Here is a 14,418-nt window from a genome sequence, read left to right on the forward strand (position 1 = left end):
GATTATCAACATTCGAGACCACTTCATGAATCAAGCAGGAGCTGAAAAAGATTTACCCCTAATGAGTTCATTTCCATAGAAATAGGACCAGACCCACCAGTGGGTCAAATTCTTGCTGTGACTTTGACTTCACAAACTCCCCTCCTGCCACTTCAGTTTTGACTCAGTTCAGGCTTCATTATCCCTCCTTGCCTGTCTCCCTGACCAAGCATGGTCATGTCTAGGACCTCACGAAGGGTGGGTTCAGACTCCTTTGTTTAGCTTGGGGGTGATCATCTCTTGGGGTCCGGTGAGAGCTGAATTCGTACCATATAAGCATGACAATTCATGTATTGAAGTTCCAAACTCCCAGTATCTCAGAATATGACTGTATTTAGAGACAGGACCTTTAAGGAGAAAATAAGGTAAAATATATGGGTGGGTCCTAATCTAGTACAAGTTCCCCCATCCAGGCCCTGATAGCTCATGTTTTTTTTTGTTTTTTTTTTAAAGAATGATTTTATTTTATTTATTTATGCATACAAGTACTGGGGTATAGGCCAGAAGTGCAGAGGGTGAGAGGATTCACCAGAGACAGAGTGGGGAGCAGAATAGGCAGATCTACTGAGGGGAGCAGCAGGCGAGACAGGTTGGTAGGTGCAAAATTTTTTCCATATACATTAACGGTAATAGTTCCCAGGCCCAGAAATAACCCACCAAGTCATACCAACTAGGAATGTTCTACTTTTGGATAGTGGAGGAGGCCTGTGTGTCTGGGTTCCTTACAGAAAGAGGTCAGGACACAGAAACACAAAGAGAAAAGGCTGTGTGAAGATGCACATAGAAGATGGCTATCCACTAGCCAAAGAGAGTAGAATCAGAAACAAGTCTGCTGCTCATGTTGATCTCAGACTTCTAGCTTCTAGAACTATGAGAAAATAAATTTCTGTTGTTGGATTTACCCAGTCTGTGGTATTTCATTAAGACAAACCCAGCAGGTTAATCCCAGGACTTCCAATGCCTATTTCTTTTGGCAAGATTTGTGCATCAGACTTTGTTAACAAGGTTGCTTTGGCAAGGCATCTTCTGGGGAGGGGTTACGTAGTTCCTTCTCTTAGAGACCTGTCCTCTTCCACCCTGACCCTGGAACAGGCTGCCCTTATATACCAGCACCTGCCAAACACAAGCCCGTTTGAACACTCCTGGGGGCTTCTCACTAACAGACCAGTTGCCCTGCTGTCTTAGTTTGATTCTTCCTAAGAGCAGGTCCTAAGACAGAGACTGAATGGCTGAGATTTGTTTGTGGGGTGATGCTTCTGGAAAAGTGGGGGACTAGAGGAGGGAGGAGGGACGAGAGTTAAACTAATAAGTGGGTGGTTAAACACTGAGTGTTGAAGCTTCCCCATTCTTCAATTTCCTCATTTATTGAAAGAACAGGATTTCAGTTGGTACCCTGGTTTTCTATAGGATTTGAACTGCTTATGTTATGAGATCAGAGGCTGCATGGCTAAGTTTGGGCAGTGCTAGGTTAAATAATATAAACAGGTCTCTTGACTATGCAGCATCTCAGAGGCTTGCCCATGCCTGTGTGAATCGAAAAGTTCTGAGGGGAAGTTAATTTATGTGGTGGTTCGCAAACTCCTTCCTTTCTAGAACCCCACCTTTTTTAAATTTTTAATTTCATTTTCCATCTTGCAGAACCTCTCTAGCTCTAGTGTCTGTGAAGTCACCCAACATCACCAAGACAAGCGAAGTCATTACATGGAGCCAGGGACTAGTGAATAGCTGACCTTGGCTGGTCCTGAGTCTGGGTGGGAGAGGAGGGGCCAGCATGTGTGAGATGGGGCTAGGGGTCGCCTGAGGGAGACTTGAAGGTCCTGTGAAGAAGGGTGTCGTTGCTATGCAGGGCAATGCCTGGACTCTCGCTCAGGAAAAGCAAACCTTCCTTCGGATGAGGCATTGATATTCTGGCACGGTTTTTAATTTCCCATCCCCGGGATTAGGCATGTCAGGGAGGAATCCTTTGGCTGCCTTCTCTCAATACATCCTGGAGCCTTTATTTTGTTACCAATTTCCCTACATTGTGTGCTTTCTTTGAGAATCATAACCGTGTGAATATTTGACAATTGAATGGTACAAACATCTTGAAACACACAGTTTTCCCCAGAGCTGCATTTCATACTATAATCCAAGGTGATCTCGGTTGCCAGAAACACTCACACTGTTAATGGATTTGGAGGGAAGATGCTGGTAATGAGATTTTCAAATGCGAATTGTTTTGCTTTCAAATGCAGGGTGAAATCCAACGAAATATGACCTTCAACACACTGGCGAAGTCAGTCCAGCTGACCAAATGAATGCTTAGTGTGCATTTCATTTTGGTCTTTTCTGTTTCAAACAAAAGCAGGAAGGGAATTCACCTGATTATTTCCAGTGGGGTAGGTCTCTGTGCCCTAGGGCTGAGGAATTCTCCTCTGGTTTTGGGCTCATGCTTGGTCTCTTCACATCTGCTTTTCTGGGACTTTGATTTCATTCATTCATTCATTCATTCATTCATTCATTCATTCTTTCAACAAGCATTTATTGAGAGCCTACTGTGTGTCAGGCACCATTTTGGGCACTCAGTGGTATAGCCACGAACAAAATATCAAGGTCCCTATCCTCATGGGGCTTATACCCCAGTGGAACACACACACAGTAGACAAGTACACACATGCATGTAGACATCTGCTGGAGGTCCTAGGAGGCCTTGGAGGAAAGTAAAGGAAGCTAAAGCAAGGGAAGGGTCAGAGAGTGGTGGTTAGGCAATCAGGGAGGGCTTCTCTGAGGAGGGAACTATTGAGCAGAAACCTGGAGAGAAGACCAAATTGGAAGCCAGTCTACAGAACTCAGACCTCTTGAGTGACAGGTAGAGCCAGGTTTGAGTCCAGCTTGATCTGATTCCAGGTTGGATCCAGCAGCACCCTGCTGTACTAGGAGCCAGACAGAATTATCAGGGCAAAGTAGGAAGTTGGAGATGGTGGTAGTTCGGAGGAGAAAGCTCCTAGGACCTGAAAGAGGTGATGCCAAGATACAAAGAAGGGCAGGCCCATCCTAACAAAAGCAAGATTCAGTGCTATTCCAATTAAAATTTCAATATCATTCTTCAAAGAAATAGAACAATTATTGATGAAATTCATATGGAGACACCAAAAACCCCGAATAGCCAAAATCCTGAAAAAAAAAGAAGGGAATGGAGGCATCACTCTCCCAGATTTCAGACTATACTACAAAGTCATAATAATCAAAACTGCATGGTACTGGAACCAGAACAGACACACGGACCAATAGAACTGAATAGAAAACCCAGAAATAAACCCACGGATTTATGGTCAACTAATCTTTGACAAAGGAGCAAAGAATATGCACTGGAGCAAAGAAAGTTTGTTCAATAAATGGTGCTGGGAAAATTGGGTCTCTACATGAAAAAGAATGAAACTTGACTACTACCTCACACCATGCACAAAAACCAACTCAGAATGGATTAAAGAACTAGACATAAGACCTGAAACCATAAAATATATAGAAGGAAATATAGGCGAAACACTACATGACATGCACCTCAAAGACATCTTTACAGACACATCGCCCAAAGCAGTGATAGTGAAGGCAAAGATAAACAGACTACATCAAATTAAAGAGCTTCTGCACAGCAAAAGAGACAATAACAAAAATAAAGAGAAACCCCACCGACTGGGAGAACATTTTTGCACACAACACTAATGATAAAGGACTGATCACAAAAATCTACAAAGAGCTGATGAGACTCAACAAAAACAAAGAAAATAATCCAGTCAAAAAATGGGCAGAAGTGCTGAAAAGAAACTTCTCCCAAGAGGAAATACAAATGGCCAACAGGCATATGAAAAAATGTTCAACATCACTTGCAATCAGGGAAATGCAAATCAAAACTACAGTGAGATACCATCTCACACCAGTGAGAATGGCACATATTAAAAAAAACTAGCAACAACAAATGTTGGCAAGGATGTGGAGAAAAAGGAACTCTCCTGCATTGCTGGTGGGAGTGCAGACTGGTCCAACCACTATGGAAAGCTGTGTGGAGATTCCTCAACCTACTAAAGAAAGAGCTTCCATATGATCCACTCCTAGGTATTTACCCAAGGGACACAGAAACATTAATTCCAAAGAGCACCTGCACCCCTATGTTTATAGCAGCACTATTTACAATAACTAAGCTTTGGAAACAACCCAAATGCCCAAAAATAGATGACTGGATCAAGAAGATGTGGTCCAGGGCCTCCCCGGTGGCGCAGCGGTTGAGCGCTGGGTTGCGAAGCTGCCCGCAGCCTCTGCGCGCCGGTTCGATCCCCGGCTGCTCCCCGGCCACTGGAGGAGGGTCCCACATGGCGCGCAGACCTCTCCTGCCACCCGCTGCTCCCCTCAGCAGTGTACTTCGGTCCTTCTGCCTGCTCTGCTCCCCGCTCTAGCTCTGGTGAATTCTCTCACCCTCCCGCGCTTCTGACTGTACCCAGTGCATGTATAAACAAAACAAACAAACAAATAAATAAATAAAACATGCCTCTATAAAAACAAAGTTTAAAAAAAAAAGATGTGGTCCATATACACAATGGAATATTACTCAGCATTCAAAAAAGATGAACACATGCACTTTGCAGCAACATGGATGGTGCTGGAAGGGAACATGCTCAGCGAAATAAGCCAGAAAGAAAAAGAAAAAATACTGGATGGTTTCACTCATAGCAGGAATCTAGAAAACCTAAATAAGGGACCAGGAAAAAGAATAGCTATAAGAAAGAAAAAATCAAAATCAACAAAAAACTATGAACCAGAGACACACTGTGCTGTGGGGGGGGGGTGGGAAAAGGAGGAATTAGGGTCAAAATAATGGGGTCTGTTCTTACCTGGTCATCCCTCACAACCTTCTAGGACACATAGGTGAGTGCAAATGGCCCAAGAGGCAGACACTAAAGTCCTCCTATAGACTGACATCCTGGCAGCTGGGCTTGAGTAGAGTCACTGATTGCCAGGAGCAAATCATCTCATAAGATGGAAAGACCAGCTGCTGTCATCCACACTGATACCATTGTTTCAGAAGGGCCATCTCTATCTCCGCCTTCCATATGTGTAAGTGGATGCTAAAGGGCCCTGAGTCCTCACATTACCTGGCCTGACTCCCAAAACCCCACAGGTGAGGCTCCAAGTTCTTTGCTTTCTCTAATTCTGAGTTGCCTGAGAGACAAAAGTAGGAAAATTCATCACTTCAATTTTTAGCACAGTACCTGCCACAATGTACAGTTCTTTCCTACTTACGATGAGGTTACGTCCTGATCAACTTGTCAGAAGTTGAAAATATCATACGTCAAAAATGCCTACTAGGAGCCGTGGCTCATTGCTACTGCCAGCATCACATGGATGTTTCCCACCATGGTGTCAGATGCAGACATACTGCTTTCCACCATCGTCAAGTCAGAGAATTTTAAGTTGAATCGTAGTCAATGGGAGACCATGTGCAGATGCTCCAGAGTGAGTGAATGAGCGGAAGGGCTTCACGAACCTTCATTCTTCAAACTGAGGGTCTATGGCAGAAGCTTGTGATGCACTTCAGACCATCCTCCTGGCACCACCCCTGCTTTCAGCACCATTGTTGTGGACAGTTGCCAACAGGGCAATGAGAAGTCAAGGGGTCAGGACTATGTCAACTACTGGAGGAGAGGAGTTGATGGATAAATTCTCAGCATCCTCTGTGGGGTAGTTCTGAAGTGTGTTCTTTATCAGGTCCCAGTAGGAAGGACCCAGAACCCTCCTCAGTGAGCGGCTCATAGATGTACCTTTATTGACTTTCCTCCTTCCACTACGTGTTGTCTGTTCCCTCATCTTACTTCCTGGAATCACCTCGGAAGCAAACTACCTGTACCCATGTTCCTTGTCTCTGGCTTTTACTTGGGAGAAACTGAATTAAGGATCTAATGGGGGCTCTTCTTGATCCCCCCCCCATTTGACCCTTTGCTTTATTTTTTTCCCCCTCATTTTTGACCCAACCTCTGAAAATTCCCAACCATGAGTCTGTCTTTCTTGCCATATGGTGGTGCCCAAACAGTGCCTCCTGCAGGCTTGTCCTCCAAACTACAGCTGTGACCACCAGTTCTGACAGGTTTTCTTGTCAGACAGGAAAATTGCATGGACTTCATACTTGCCACAAATGGCATTTGGGATGCTCCCCTGAATCTCCAAGTCTAGAAATTTAGGGGTCACATCAAAATACTTATTGAGCCATTCCAAGAGCATCTTTTTTTTTTTTTTAAAGAGGATAGATAGCATCATTTTTTCTCTTTTTTTTTTTTTTTTTTTAGATTTATGCATACAAGAGCTGCGGTACAGGCCAGAGGTGCAGAGGGTGAGAAGATTCACCAGAGACAGAGTGGGGAGCAGTACAGGCAGACTGACTGAAATACACTTCTGAGGGGAGCAGCAGGCAAGACAGGAGAGGTCTGCTATGCCATGTGGGCTGCTCCCTGGCTAGCCAGGGATTGAACCTGTACTGCAGAGGCTGCAGTCAGCCCCGCAGGTTGTGTTTCAACCCCTTGCGCCACCAGGGAGTCCCAGCACCGTTTTCTTGATCAGAGCAGAAGCAGGAAGGGCACCACTTTCAAATGTGGCCATTTGAGGAATGGCAGTGATGGCTTCAGAAATTGTCTTCCTCCTGCTGCTGTGCTGCCACCGAACCCAGGCTTCTCTGAAGCACCGGGATGCAGAGATCTGCAAGATGAAATCCTCCTTTCAAGAGAGCGGAAACCTGGCTTAGTAATCCTTTCATTCGGGTTTCTGTGAGACTTTGCCTTTCATCTTGGTGAGTGGTGAGTCTGAAGGAACAGGAGTGGCGCTATTGAAGTACATGTCTGAAGCAGATGCTGGGTGTTCACGGAGCAAACGCCTCTTGGAAAAGGGTTGAAAACTCAGCTGGAGAGTGGAAATGCTTTGCACTTGGGTGGGCTAGGTGCAGAACAAGCTGGATTCATGGAAGGAGAGGCCTGGGGAGGAGGGGGCTGGGTGTAGCGACACTGTGGGTGTCTCCCCAGAGCCCTTGGGCCCACCCTAGGGATCCTTGGCCAACATTGCTATACATGCCAACATCTCCACACACCTGAGGGCTTTTGCTGGCTGTGTTAGTGCATGACTGAGGAGTACCCAGGGATCCCAAACTGTTAAGGGAAGACACTTTAAGGGATTTGGCATGCTCACGCACAAAGCCAAAAAAGGCAGATTTGTCATGTGAAATACCTTTAATAGAATCGGTGTGCATAGTGAGAGAAAGAGAGAAGAAAGGATTTCAAATAGTAGATTTCCCCAGTAAAACTTCCCCAATTACCCAATCCCTTATGGGCAAAGGCCCAGCCAAACAGGCTCCAAAGTTTGCCACAAGTCTTAAGACACCTTTGGTGGGGAAACATAAGAAAGGAGTTGGGCGTGTCCCAGAGAACTGGGACAGAAGGAGAGAGACAAAATGCAAACTATCCTACATCCAGGTGTAGCGGCTGCCAAGGACAGAAGCAACCTCCCCACAGGGCTCTCACTACGTGTCTCTTCCAAGTACCTCTTCTGTGTCTCTGTGTGTCTCTCCTCCACATGTCTCCTTTGAGTATCTACATGCAGATTGAAGCAGGGGAAGCAGGGGAGGGCGGGCCTGGCTGCCTTCCTTGTTACGTAAGCCCACCTGGCCACTCAGCTCTGCCCTTAGTACCCAGTAGCTCCCCTGCTCAGGAAGTCCAGTTCATGGCATCGTGGGATTGTAATCCAGGGTGGCTGCATGTGAGTGGAGGCAAGGAAAATATTGCCACCCTTTCATGGAGGTGTACCTGTACCAGCTGCAGGAGCACACCAAGTCCATGTAAAAGACAGACAAGTGCACACGGGACTTAGTGCCTCACATGAAGCCTTCAGCTAGCAAGGGACAGGAGTTGGTGTATAACCTCAGCTTCCTTGCTTCTTGCTGAGATAATCCTAGGTGAGTTCTATATACTCTTTAGAGGATGTCCTGGGAGGATGAACCTAATTGCCCACAGCCGTAGGTCCGTCCTTTCTTCCCCATTCTTCATCAGGCTTTATGCCAAGTCCTGTGAATAAAAATATGAATCATGAGTAACTGCTGTCTTTGAGGCTCTCATGGTCCAGGGGAGAAGGCAGACAAGTCAGTAATTAGAATGCAGGGCTATTTTGCCACAGCAGAGGTAAGCACAGACCATCAGAGGTGCACAGTCAGCTCATATAGGATCAGGCAGGGCCTCTAGAAAGTCTTACTAGCTGATTCTTGACATACAGTATGAAGTAAGACAGGAGGAAACTCCCTAGGATTGTTGTGGAAGAAGGGGGTATCAGACATAAGTAAAAGCTGAAAACTGGGGATGTCACATCTCCTAAATCCCCAGCCAGGGGCGGGGGCCTGTCTCTAAATGCTTCTTGGTAATTTAATTATATATAGATACATCTAATTAAATATACGTATGTATGTATTTGACATCGTTCTTCCTTTTTGTACAATGCATGCTTTCTCTTCTCAGGTGTAGTCCCGCAAAATTCCCATCACCAATTCACCTGTGCACCATCACCATAGCCCCTTGTGTAAGAACACTGTATCTCCCCTGTTTTGATCCTTCTCTCTCCCCTTCGCTTCTGAGTGTATCTGATTAATAGTTGCCTATTAATTTTGATTTTTAATTTATTATTTTATTTCCTGGTCTCTTATTTGGTTCCCCTATATTCCTCCTATAAGTGAAACCATCCACTATTTTTCTTTTTCCTTCTGGTTTATTTCCCTGAGCATAATCTCCTCCAGCTCTATCCATGTTGTTGTGAATGGCATGAATTTATCTTTTTTGATTGCTGAGTAATATTCTGTTGTATGTATATACCACATCTTCTCAATCCAGTCATTTATTTTTTGGTATTTGGATTGTTTCCATATCTTACCTGTTCTCTTCCAGCAACATTTCCTGGCTTCCCTTTGCTTGTCTTTCTTGCCCTCCACTTCAGCCCTGCCCTTTCCATTTACATATAGATTATGAGTTAAGGGAGCCCATTTACCATATCTTCCATCTCTGGATTTTTCTGAGTAAAATTTACTACATGCAGTGGCTGCTTTTCAAATTTCCAGGTGATCAGGTTTGACTAACACTGACTTTTTCTTTCTTCTTCTGATCTTTTGCCCTGCATTAAAGCAAAATCTTCCCATGCCACGGGCCCTGTCATTGACTGGCTACTCCTTCCTCTGCCTTATCATTTTCTCCTCTAATGAGTTGCTCCAATGAGTTCTGCTGCTCCTGCTGCCCCTGAAGTAGAACCATATTTGAGGCATCCCCTTGGCCTTGGCAGAAACTGGGAGGGCACAGGTGACAGAGGACAATTGACATTTATGAAATAAATAGCCATGCCAATCACTGCATGTGATTCAGCCTCCCATTTTATCCTGATTGTGGCGGGGGTTACTACAGACATTTAAAGTTCAGGCTCCCTCCTAAAATTAAAGTAAATCAGAATCTCAAGGGAGGGATCCAGACATTGGGATTTTAAAGAAGCGCTTCAGGCCATTTTAATATGCAGGCAAAGTTTTATATCACCACCTTACACCAGGTTGCCTCTCAGGAAGCTTGTTTCAGAGATTTTTAGGGGCCATCAGTATAAATACCAGTTGGAGGATAAAAGGGTACTTGGAGGGAAAAAGAGACCACTTCCCTCACCACTGAGAAAAATGGCTTGCTCCCCACTGTCAAACTATTTAACATTCTGGTTATTCATTTTTTTTTTTTTTTTGAACACACGTTCTACAATGCACTTAAATTCGCCGTCCACCAAGTATTTGATAAAAGCTTCTTAATTGCCTCTTGCTACATGGCACAGATTTAAAGCAGCTGAAAATGGTTTCAGGAAAACTAGAGCCCCAAACATAGAAAGGCCCAACTTGTTGAGATAATGAATGCCAGGACCGAGGCTGAATCAGAGAATGGGTTCTGTGCTGGGTGGTGGGGGCTACTTGGTAGCACATCCTGGCTGAGCATTCAGGTCTTCGCTTCTCATTCTTGGCTACCTGGACCTCAAGTCGGCCACTGCCCCACTTAGTAGAGACCAGCTTATGGTCTTGTAGCTTCAGACAATCATGCATAGTTCAAAACGATGTTGTAATCTTACTAGAAAATGAGCACATTTTTCCAAGTAAGCATGCTTAAAAGGGGGAGGAATTACTTTAAGCAATCACAGAGAACATTGAAAAATGAATCGTTAGCAAGAAAGCACATTTATAGAACACAAATATTTCACTGTTATTTGCTGCTCCTCATGGTGCCGACCTGTTATTAATCACCACTTAACTGTGACCTGATATTTCTAGGCTCTTGTGCATGCACACACACACCCCCCTCCCCGCCATTTCGCCTTCCTTTAAAAAATATTAGCTTCTTATTTTGAAGCTGATATGTCATGATTAAACAGTGAAATGCACAGATCTTAGGAGTATAGTTTTTACATACTGGCAGAATACAGCAAAAACAAATCTTGGACTTAGTGAAAAAATTTACTGGTTACCACAGAGAATACAGAGAAGGGTACGGTTGGGGGGAGATATTGGCACAGGTGGGTTGGTAGAGGGTGAGTGGAACTAAGGGGAAGTAAAAATGGAACCCCAGAGTTATAACTGAAAAAAGAGGAGCGTTGAATGAGTTTTCACAAGGGCACATGGCCATGTAACCACATGCCATCAGACGCAGAATGTTTCCTCCTGTTCCTTCGACTTTATCCTGCACCCGCTTCCTCCTGGCCCTCAGCAAAACACCTGTCTGATTCTTTGCAACAGAGATCAGTCTTACCTGTCCTAGACTTCATATTATTTTGTCTGTATCTGTCCCCCATATGGTGTCTTCAGGCTCCTTTGTGGTGTTGCCTATACCAGCAGTTCTTGTCCCCCTTCCCCGCTGTGACTGTGCTTAATTGTTTACCCCTTCACCTGTTGAAGGACACTTGGGGGTCATTTTCAGTGTGGGGCTCTTATGACCATAAAGCAGGGTAAGTCTGACCGGACACCTATTTTCATTTCTCCTGAATAAATGCATCAAAGTAGAATGTCTGGGTCACCGGAGAGGGGGATGTTGAACTTGATGGGAAATTGCCAGACAGGTTTCTGGAGTGGCCACCCATGTTACGCTGCTGACTTCGATGCATGAGCGTTCTTGTTGCTCCACGTCCTTACCCACATTTGGTGTGATCAGTCTTTCAGGTGTCTGACATTGGAATGTGTGTATAATTGTGTCTCATCTTTGTTTTAATTTGCATTTTCCCCACAACTTAGTCCATTAAGTGTTTATTTGTGTGTTTATTGGCCATTCATGTGCCGCCTTTTGTGAACTGCCTGTTCAAACCATTAGTCATTTTAAAAAAGTGGGTTGTCTTTATAATTAAGGTTTTAGGAGGTATATCTCTATCTCTGTCTGTTCTATCTCTGTGTATTTGTTTCTATATACCTACCTGCCTATCACATATTTTTTTAAGATTTTATTTATGCATGCAAGAACTGGGGTACAGGCCAGAGGTGTGTGGAGGATTAGAGGATTCACCGGAGACAGAGTAGGGAACAGAACAGGCAGGTTGACTGAAATACACTGCCAAGGGAGCAGCGGGTGAGTCAGGAGAGGTCTGCTGTGCCATGTGGGTAGCTCCCTGGTTGGGGATCGAACTCATGCTGCAGTGGCTGCAGACAGCCTCATAGGTTGTATCCTAAGCCCCTGCACCACCAGGGAGGCCCTCATCTATCTATTTATCTACCTATCATCTGTCTGATTATCTATCTACCTATCTATCTATCTATGTATCTTTTGTCAGACATGAGTTGTGAGCCTCTTTACCTATGTTGTCTAACTTACTTTTTCTTCATGATGTCATTTCATTAAAAAAAAAAGAGAGATTTTCATGTATCACATTTTCCATCTTAGAATGAATATATTTTGTCTTCCTTCCTAAGAAACCTTTGTCAACCTTTGGGCTGCAAAGATCTACTTCTGTGTTTTCTTTTGGCAGTTTAACTGTTTTTAGCTAGGGTGCCAGTATGTGTGATCCATGTGAAATTAATTTTTGTCTATGGTGTGAGGCATGAGTTGAAGTTCATTTCTTTCTTTATAGATAACTCTATTTCAGCACCATTTATTGAAAAAGCTATTCTACTCCCCCTTGACTTCCTCAGAATCCTTAACTGAAAAATCAATTGGTTATATAGTCATGAATCTTTCTGGACTCTTCTGTTCCACTGATCTGTGTGTCTTTCATTACTAGTTCCACAGTGTCTTATTTACATTAAAGTAAGTCTTGAAATCTGACAGTGTGAGTCCTTCTTTTATGCTTTTCTGAGATTGTTTGGCTTAGCTATTTTCTCTAGGTTTCCATTTTAAAATCATCTTACCTATTTCTACAATTTTGTAAAATTGAGGTTTATTTATTTTTTTTTTTTAAAGATTTATTTATTTATTTATTTATTTATACAAGCACTGGGTACAGTCAGAAGCGCGGGAGTGTGAGAGAATTCACCAGAGCCAGAGCGGGGAGCAGAGCAGGCAGAGGGACCGAAGTACACTGCTGAGGGGAGCAGCGGGTGGCAGGAGAGGTCTGCGCGCCATGTGGGACCCTCCTCTGGTGGCCGGGGAGCAGCCGGGGATCGAACCGGCGCTGCAGAGGCTGCGGGCAGCTTCGCAACCCAGCGCTCAACTGCTGCGCCACCGGGGAGGCCCAAAATTGAGGTTTAAATACAGTGAGTTTAGACAGACTCCTAACAGTGCATAGTTACATCAGCTTTGACATATATACCCATGTAAAGTCCACTCTTATCTAGGCATGTCAGTAAACCCGGAAGTCTTCATTGTGTCTGTCCATCCTACTCATTCTGCTCTCCCAGAATAATTACTCTTCTGATTTCTACCTCTCAATTTTTGTGTTGCTTGCTCTACAACATGTGTTTGTAGAGCCAAGCAGTGTGTACACTTGTGTGAATGGCTTTGGTCTCAATGTGATCCTTTTGCCTTGGATATCAGTGGTTTGTTCTTTTTTTTATTGCTGAGTATTATTCCATTGTGTGACTGTACCACAGTTTGTGTCCTGCTGATGGGTGCCTGGCTGCTACCAGCGTTTGGCTGTTGTGAGTGAAACTGCTATGAGTAAGTTTGTAAAAGACTTTTTTTGGAGAAGTGCTTTCATTTTTATTAGGTAAATCCTTTGAGGGTAGAATTTCTTTTTCTTTTTTTTTTAAAGATTTATTGATTTTTATACAAGAACTGGGGTACAGGCTAGATGTGTGGGAGGGAGAGAGGCTTCACCAGAGACAGAGCGGGGAAAAGTACAGGCAGACTAAAGAAATACACTGCTGAAGGGAGTAGTGGGCGAGACAGGAGAGGTCCACCTCACCATGTGGGACTCTCGCTGGCCGCCCGGGACCACACCCGTGCTGCAGAGGCTGTGGACAGCCTCACAGTGTGGCACTCAACTGCCTACACCACCTAGAATTTCTGTTTGTAGACTAAATGCATGTTTAACTATTCAAGAAGCTGCCAGAACTCTTTCCAAAGCCACTTTAGCCATTCTGTTGGTATTTCACAGTAACTCATTGTCTCAATTTGCTCATTTTAGCCATTCTGTGAGTATTTCATGGTAACTCATTGTCTCAATTTGTTATTTTCTGGTGGCCAAAAATGTTGAGAGCATTATTCTATATTTTGTGAAATGTCTGTTCAACTCCTTGGCAGTTATTATTGGGCTGTTTTTTATTATCTGTTGTAAATTTTGTAAATATGTATAGGGCCTTGTCCTTTGTCAATTATGCATTGGGAATAGTTTCCCTGGTCAAGGCTTGATGTTTATTTTCTGAACCCCTCTGCATGTGCCATCTTGCACTAACCAGAGGAAGTCGGCTATTGCTGGCCTCCCCTCAGATGTTTCCCTTCTGTTGTCTTGCACTGCCTGTTGCCTGCTTTTGAATTAGTTATTTAATGTACCGTGGCCTGTATTTGGTATGTGAAGGGTTGTCTGGTAATTGTTATCCCTTCATGGCTAGGAAGCAAACCTCCTGCTCATTCTACATGTGTAGGCTTTAATATTCTTTTCATGGCTTTCTCATGTTTTACAAAATCAATCTTATCTGGTCTCTGAGGCTCTTTATTTCTTTTTGCTAGACAACAAATCTAATAATATCTTGGTACTTAGTCTGGAAACATGAAAGAATATTTGATAATTGGCATGAGCTAGCACATGGCTGCAATCCATGTCTGTGGAGGAGGAACAGCCACTGCCCACTATTTTGAAGAGTCAAAGTGGGGCCTAGATTGGAGAAGTGATCTGTCTCATATACTCAACCAGAGGTGATTTTCTTATAGCTCCGGCTCTGCCTTTCTA

The 14,418-nt window shown here is 44.0% G+C and overlaps 1 long non-coding RNA gene across 2 annotated transcripts in view; it reads left to right on the top strand.

Annotated features, from left to right (window-relative positions):
* The window catches only part of LOC119249233 (uncharacterized), a 166,457-nt gene that overhangs the window by 23,391 nt on the left and 128,648 nt on the right, over nucleotides 1-14,418 (top strand). The window lies entirely within an intron of this gene.

This window comes from Talpa occidentalis, unplaced genomic scaffold (genome assembly GCF_014898055.3).
Source record: "Talpa occidentalis isolate TD23 unplaced genomic scaffold, MPIMG_talOcc4v2.1 talOcc4.17, whole genome shotgun sequence".
NCBI lineage: Eukaryota > Metazoa > Chordata > Mammalia > Eulipotyphla > Talpidae > Talpa > Talpa occidentalis.